Source organism: Theropithecus gelada, chromosome 18 (assembly GCF_003255815.1).
Source record: "Theropithecus gelada isolate Dixy chromosome 18, Tgel_1.0, whole genome shotgun sequence".
Taxonomy (NCBI): domain Eukaryota; kingdom Metazoa; phylum Chordata; class Mammalia; order Primates; family Cercopithecidae; genus Theropithecus; species Theropithecus gelada.
Window position 1 is genome coordinate 14,750,684 of NC_037686.1, and position 8,056 is coordinate 14,758,739.

At 34.2% G+C, this 8,056-nt stretch overlaps 1 non-coding gene across 1 annotated transcript; it reads left to right on the forward strand.

Moving 5' to 3' along the window:
- Nucleotides 1-1,190: 1,190 nt before the first annotated feature.
- LOC112611794 lies at nucleotides 1,191-1,297 on the forward strand. Its single transcript, XR_003116755.1, has one exon. It is a non-coding gene; the product is annotated as a U6 spliceosomal RNA (small nuclear RNA).
- The last annotated feature ends 6,759 nt before the right edge of the window (nucleotides 1,298-8,056 follow it).

Here is an 8,056-nt window from a genome sequence, read left to right on the forward strand (position 1 = left end):
AGAGATTTAACACTTAATAATAGAACTAAAATACTCAGAATTGGAATAACTCTAAAAATGAATACAAGTAATTTAAAGGAAAATATTTAATGGATTTAGTCAATAAAGTAGTATAAAAATATACAAACTACAGGTAGGTGCTGTAGTTTAAAATTAAGCATCTTGGTATTTGTTAATTGTGTCCTTGGAAGGCATCTTTTGTATCAGCCCGACTAAAATGATCTATCACCTTCTGCTCTCTCTTTAAACAAATAAAGTCACTTTACTTCCTCACACTTTGATACAAATTTCTCTATTTCAGTGAATATGGATGTCTATTTTTTCTTTCTTGGTAAGCAGAAAGAAGTCTGAATCACAATTCAAAATGTAACTTTAGTTTAGGTCGAAAATGGGGGACTACTAATTTTATGGGCAATAGTATTATGATACGCTAAGAATGCCATCAAAACTTCTGAGTATGTATTATATATGTATATATTTGTGCATTAATTATGTAATAGAAATAACATTTACTGTGTGTTATCTATCATCTATTTTCTATCATATCCACTTTAACTTAGGACATAAGTACAGATTAATTAATAACCCTTAGCAAATTAATTAAAATGGGAATTCTTTTCATGAAGTCACATATAGCTAAAGTTGTAAGGACCAATATACATGTTGGTTTCAGTGTTAATCTTTTCCTTTAAAGATCAAGTATGATTACCATTTGGAAATTAATTTTTAGGCAGTCATTTGACTAATATCATAGCTCACTTATCTAAGAAAGAAAAGAGCAAGAATTGAGAAGCCTCATTCAATATTGACTGCAAACTATGGCAATGCTAGAGTTCCTAACAAAAATTATCTATGTAGAGTTTGGTTACACAAGTTAGTAATGGCTAGGGACAGCTTAAATTTGCAGTATGTGTACACTAGTTCATCAGAACCTCAATTGAATAATATATACTCTTTAACCCCCCAAAAAATTACTGAGTATCTTAGCTTTGGGCTTTAACTATTTGGACTAGCAAGTTTTGTTTTGTTTTGTTTTTAGTAGCTATTCCCAAAATGTAAATCAGTTAGATAATATATGGTGAATATATTTAATAATTGATATACTCAGTAACAATGAAAGTATTCATGGATATGGAAAAAATACCTCCCCTTTTCAAAAAGGTGATTTATGTATTAAGAAAAAAACTTCAGTGCTCACTTCGGCAGCAAATATACTAAAATTGGAATGATACAGAGAAGATGAGCATGGTTCCTGCACAAGGATGACATGCAAATTTGTGAAGCGTTCTATATTTTTTTATCTGTGCAGCAAACCACCATGGCACATGTTTACCTATGCAACAAACCTGCACATCCAGTACCTATATCCCGGAACTTAAAAAATGAAAAAAAAAAAAAAACTTCAGACAACAGATGGGCTTTAAGAGATAGAATAGAAATGTGGAGAGCTTTCAGTTTGTCAGGTAGCTAGCAGCACCTAATAAGCGTCTCCCAGTTTCTTATAAAAATAACTTTGATGCCAGGTGCGGTGGCTCACGCCTGTAATCCCAGCACTTTGGGAGGCTGAGGCAGGTGGATCAACTGAGATCAGGAGTTTGAGACCAGCCTGGCCAACATGGTGAAACCCCAACTCTATTAAAAACACAAAAATTAGCCAGGCATGGTGGTGCGTGCCTGTAATCCCAGCTACTCAGGAGGGTGAGGCAGGAGAATTGCTTGAACCCAGGAGGCGGAGATTGCAGTAAGCGGAGATCGTGCCACTGCACTCCAGCCTGGGCAACAGAGTGAGACTCCGTCTCAAAAAAATAAAAAATAAAAAAATAAAAATAACTTTAAAGACAATTCTCATTGAAGGAGGACATCTTATGGAAATACATGATTGCTCAAAGATAAATGTATAAAGACATTCATTGGAGCTTTGTTTGAAAATGAAATCATCAGAAATTACCTAAATATTCATCAAAAAAACAAATGTTTAAGTAAACTATGATATACCAATGCAATAGGTTAATTTGCAGCCTTTATAAATACCGAAATATGTATACATTTATATGAAAAGTACTCCCTGCATAAAAATAAGATTTTCAAAATGTTTGGACAGTATCTGTAGAATAAGCCTGTTTAAAAATAACAATCATAAAATATATATACATTATGATAAATGCAAAAAAGTTCCAATAAATATTTGCAAAATATTTGATCATCTTTGGGAGACAAGATTATAGTGTATTTCACTTCACTTTTTGCTTATTCATTTATTTTAACACCTTTATGAGATATAATTTCCACACCATAAAATTCATCCATTTAAAATATACAAATTCAGTGGTTTTCAGTATATTTACAAAGTTGAGCAAGCATCTCTACACTCTAATTTTAGAACATTTTTGCTACCCCCAAAAGAAAAAAGAAACCCCATAGGTATTAGTAGTCACTCTCCATTCCCTCTCTAGCAACTGATCTAGGCAGCCACTAACATACTTTCTGTCTCTATGGATTTGTCTATTCTGGATGTTTCACATAAATGGTATTGTACAATATGTGTCTGGCTTTTTTTCCTTCACATAATGTTTTAAAGTTTCATCCATGTTGTAGCACGCATCAGCACTTTATTCCTTTTTAAGGCTGAATAATGTTCCATTGTATGGATATATATGGATATATATTTTGTTTATCCATTTGTTAGTTGATAGACATTTGGGTTGTTTCCACTTTTTGGCTATTATAAAAATATTGCTATAAACATTGGGGTGTGTTTTTGTGTGGATGTATGTTTTCATTTCTCTTCTGTAGATGCCTAGGAGTGGAATTGCTGGGTTATACACTAACTCTATGTTTAACTTTTTGAGAAGCTATTAAACTGTTTTCCATAGCAACTGCACCATTTTGCATTGCCACCAGCAACATATGAGGATTCCAAATCTTCCATATTCTTGGCAATGCTTGTTGTTGTTTATCTTTTTTATTATAGCTACCCTTGTGGATACGAATTGGTATCTCATTCCACTTTTGATTTTTATTTCTCTGATGGCTAATGATATTTAGCATCTTTTCATCTGTTTACTGGCCATTTGTATATCTTTGGAGAAATAGTTATTCAAATTCTTTGCCCATTTTTAATTAGGTTGTCTTTTTATTGATAATTTATAAGAGCTCTTTATATGGTCTGGAGACATATCCCTTATTAGATACATAATTTGCAGATATTTTCTCTCATTCTGTGAGTTCTTTCTACTTTCTTGATGATGTTCTTTGCAGTGCACACTTTTTTATTTTGATTAAATGCAACTTAGCTTTCATTTTCTTTCACTGCATTTGGTGTCACAGCTAAGAAATCATTGCTTAATCCAAAGTCATGAATATTTACACCAACGTTTTCTTCTAAAAGTTTTATAGTTTTACTCATACATTTAGGTCCTTGATCCATTTTGAGTTGTTTGTGGCATGAAGTGGGTCCAACTTCTTCCTTCTATGTGTGGATATCTAGTTATTCTAGCACCATTTGTTGGAAAGACTATTCTTTCCCCTTTAAATGGTCTTGAAACCCTTGTTGAAAAATCAGTTAATCACAAATCTAAAAGTTTACTTCTGGATTCTCAATTTTATCCCATTGAGCTATATTTCCAGCCTCACATCAATACTACACTGTCTTGATTATTGTAGCTTTATAGTAAGTTTTGAAATCAGAAAGTATGTGTCCTAGATTGTTTTGGCTATTTGGATTCCCTCATTTCCATATGAATTTTGGGATCAGCTTGTCAATTTTTGCAAAAGAAAATGAGGTAAAATTCCTACAAAATTGCATTGAATCTGTAGATAACTTTGGCAAGTATTGCTATTATGACAATATTGTCTTCCACTCCATGAACATGGGATACTTTTCCATTTAATCAGGTGTTCCTTAATTTTTTCCAACCATGTTTTACAGTTTTCAGAATAAAAGTTTTTCACTTTTTGTTAAATTTATTCCTAAATATTTGAGCAACTGTGTATTTCCATAAGATGTACATATACATGAAATTGTTTCTGTAATTTCATTTTTGGATTCTTCTTTGCTAGGGTATACAAATATAATTGAGTTTTATATATTAATGTGGTATCTTGCAATTCTGCTGGACTCAGGTGTGGGATCAAATGGGTTTGGGGAGGTTCTTTACAATTATTTATGTACTAGATTATGTCATCTGAAATAGAAATAGCTTTTACTTCCTCCTTTTCAATTTAGGTACATTTTATTTTTTTTTCTTGCCTAATTGTCCTGACTAGAACCTCCATTACAATGTTGAATAGAAGTAGTAAAGGTGGACATTTTTGTGTTGCCATTGATTTTAGGGTCTTGGTTTTTTATCCAGTCTGACAATGTCTGCCTTCTAATTGAGGTGTTTAAAAAATTTACATTTAATGAAATTTTTATGTGGTTGGGTTTAGACACATACATAAACATATTTTATAAACATACATTTATATATATATACACACACATATATTTCCATATGGTTGTTTAAACATGGGACAGCTGTGGGTTGTCTTTTTTATTTCTAATCTTTGCTCCCCTTTTTCTCTTTTTCTGCTTTCCTTGGAAGGAATTTTTTGTTTTTGTTTTTCCATTTTATATCTTTTTTTCCTAATTAGCCAAACTTATTTATTATTTAAATTAATGACTGGTTTAGAGGTTAAAAATACACACTTTTATTATTTCTATCTGCCTTCAAGTGGTATTACACCACTTCACATACAGTTTAAGAATCTCACAACCCTATACTTTCATTACTTATTTCCCTGTTTTTATGCTCGTCATACATTTTAATTCTACAAATACTGTGAGTCTATAATACATTGTTATTATTTTTGCTTTAAACAATTCAATTATCTATTAGAGATTTAAATATTTAATAATAAGAAATATTGTTTCTCTTCCTATATATTTTCCCTTTCTGGTGCTCTTCTTTGTTTTGTTTAGATCAGGATTTCCATCTAATGCCACTTTTCTTTTGCTTAAAGGACTTCCTTTAACATTCCTTATTGTGCAGGTCTGATAGTGATAAATTCTTTCAGTTTTTATAGGTATTTTTGAAAGGTAGTTTTGCCGGGTAATGAATTATAAGTTGGCTTTTTTTTTCTTTTAGTACATTAAACATAGTGCTCTACGCCACTAGTTTTCATTGTTTATGGCAAGAAACCTGCTCTTACCCTTCTCTTTTTTCTTCATTACATAATGTGTCTTGTTTTTCTGATGACTTTTAAGACTTTTTTTCTCTCTATCACTAGTTTTAGGCAATATGATTATAACGTTCATTGGAGTAGTTTTCTTAAGATTTTCCTGCTTGGGTTTATTTAGCTTCCTAGACCTCCAGTTTACAATTTTCGCCAAATTTGGGGGAAAAAAAAATAACCATTATTTCTTCAATTGTTTTTCTGCCCTTCCTTTCCCTTCAGTCTTTAATTAAATGCATGCTAGGCTGCTTGAAGTTGTCCCACTACTCACTGATACTCTATTCATTCTTTCATCTTTTTTCTTTATATGTTTCATTTTGGATCGTTTCTATTGTGATATCTTCAATTTCATTTATCTTTTCTTCAGCAATTTCTAATACGTACTAATCCCATACAATGTATTTTTTATCCAATAAATTGTAGGCTTCATCCCTAGAGATTCAATTTTGGTCTTTTTTAAATGTCTTTCAAGTCTCTGTTTAACTTGTTTAATCTTTCTTTTTTTTGGGGGGGGTACATCTTTCTTTCTTTTTTTTTTTAATTATACTTTAAGTTCTAGGGTACATGTGCATAACGTGTAGGTTTGTTACATATGTATACTTGTGCCATGTTGGTGTACTGCACCCATCAACTTGTCATTTACATCAGGTATAACTCCCAATGCAACCCCTCCCCCCTCCCTGTCATAGGCCCCGGTGTGTGATGTTCCCCTTCCCAAGTCCAAGTGATCTCATTGTTCAGTTCCCACCTGTGAGTGAGAACATGCAGTGTTTGGTTTTCTCTTCTTGTGATAGTTTGCTGAGAATGATGGTTTCCAGCTGCATCCATGTCCCTACAAAGGACACAAACTCATCCTTTTTTATGGCTGCATGGTATTCCATGGTATATATGTGCCACATTTTCTTAATCTAGTCTGTCACTGATGGACATTTGGGTTGATTCCAAGTCTTTGCTATTGTGAATAGTGCCGCAATAAACATACGTGTGCATGTGTCTTTATAGCAGCATGATTTATAATCCTTTGGGTATATACCCAGTAATGGGATGGCTGGGTCATATGGTACATCTAGTTCTAGATCCTTGAGGAATCGCCATACTGTTTTCCATAATGGTTGAACTAGTTTACAATCCCACCAACAGTGTAAAAGTGTTCCTATTTCTCCACATCCTCTCCAGCACCTGTTGTTTCCTGACTTTTTAATGATTGCCATTCTAACTGGTGTGAGATGGTATCTCATTGTGGTTTTGATTTGCATTTCTCTGATGGCCAGTGATGACGAGCATTTTTTCATGTGTCTGTTGGCTGTATGAATGTCTTCTTTTGAGAAATGTCTGTTCATATCCTTTGCCCACTTTTTGATGGGGTTGTTTGTTTTTTTCTTGTAAATTTGTTTGAGTTCTTTGTAGGTTCTGGATATTAGCCCTTTGTCAGATGAGTGGATTGCAAAAATTTTCTCCCATTCTGTAGGTTGCCTGTTCACTCTGATGGTAGTTTCCTTTGCTGTGCAGAAGCTCTTTAGTTTAATTAGATCCCATTTGTCAATTTTGGCTTTTGTTGCCGTTGCTTTTGGTGTTTTAGACATGAAGTCCTTGCCCATGCCTATGTCCTGAATGGTATTACCTAGGTTTTCTTCTAGGGTTTTTATGGTATTAGGTCTAACATTTAAGTCTCTAATCCATCTTGAATTAATTTTCGTATAAGGAGTAAGGCAAGGATCCAGTTTCAGCTTTCTACTTATGGCTAGCCAATTTTCCCAGCACCATTTATTAAATAGGGAATCCTTTCCCCATTAACTTATTTAATCTTTCATTCAGATTCTTGAACATACAGAATTTAGTTGTAATAACTATTTTAGTGCCCTAGTCTACTAATTTTATTATCTTTGTCAATCTTGGTTGATTGATTTTTCTTATTATACATCATATTTTCCTGCTTTTTTACATGCTTGCTAATTTTTTATTGCATGCTACACATGGTGAATTTTAGCTTCTAGGATGCTATATATTGTTGCTTTTTTTTTTTTTTTTTTTTTGAGACAGAGTTTCACTCTTGTTGCCTAGGCTGGAGTGCAATGGCACGATCTCAGCTCATTGCAACCTCCGCCTCCCGGGTTCAAGCAATTCTCCTCCCTCAGCTTCCCAAATAGCTAGGATTAAAGACATGTGCCATGCCTGGCAAATTTTGTATTTTTAGTAGGGATGGGATTTCTCCATGCTGGTCAGGCTGGTCTCGAACTCCCATCCTCAGGTGATCTGCCTACCTTGGCCCCCTACCCCTCTAGCTCTCTTCCCTCTAGTACCTTGCCCTGTAAACTGTACTCTCTTTGGCCTCCTTAGATTTCCAGGTGTGAGCCACCGCGCTCTGCCCTATTGTTGCATTTCTATAAATATTTTGGGCTCCAATCTTCGATGCAGTTACATTACTTGGAAACAGGTACTCCTTTCAAGCTGTGCCTTTAAGTTTTGCCAGATGAGACCAGAGAAGCATTTAATCTAGGGCTACTTTTGCACTTCTACCAAAGCAACACCCGTCTTTATACTCTATGTTGTGTTCTGTGAATTGTAAGACGTTTCACTCTGGCTGGTGAGACAGTCGCTATTCCAGGGCCTTTTGTGAGCTCTGAGGGTTAGTCACTATAATACTATAATCCTTTTGTGTGTTTTTTCCCCTGGCCTTGAGTGATTTCCTCATAGGCATGCATTGATCATTACTCAGCTGAATACTGAGCTAAGGGAACATACCTTCTCAGATCTCTAGAGTTTGTGTGTCTTCTCTCTGTCTCTCTCTCTCTTCTCTGCCCCCCACCCCTCTAGCTCTCTTCCCTCTAGTACCTTGACCTGT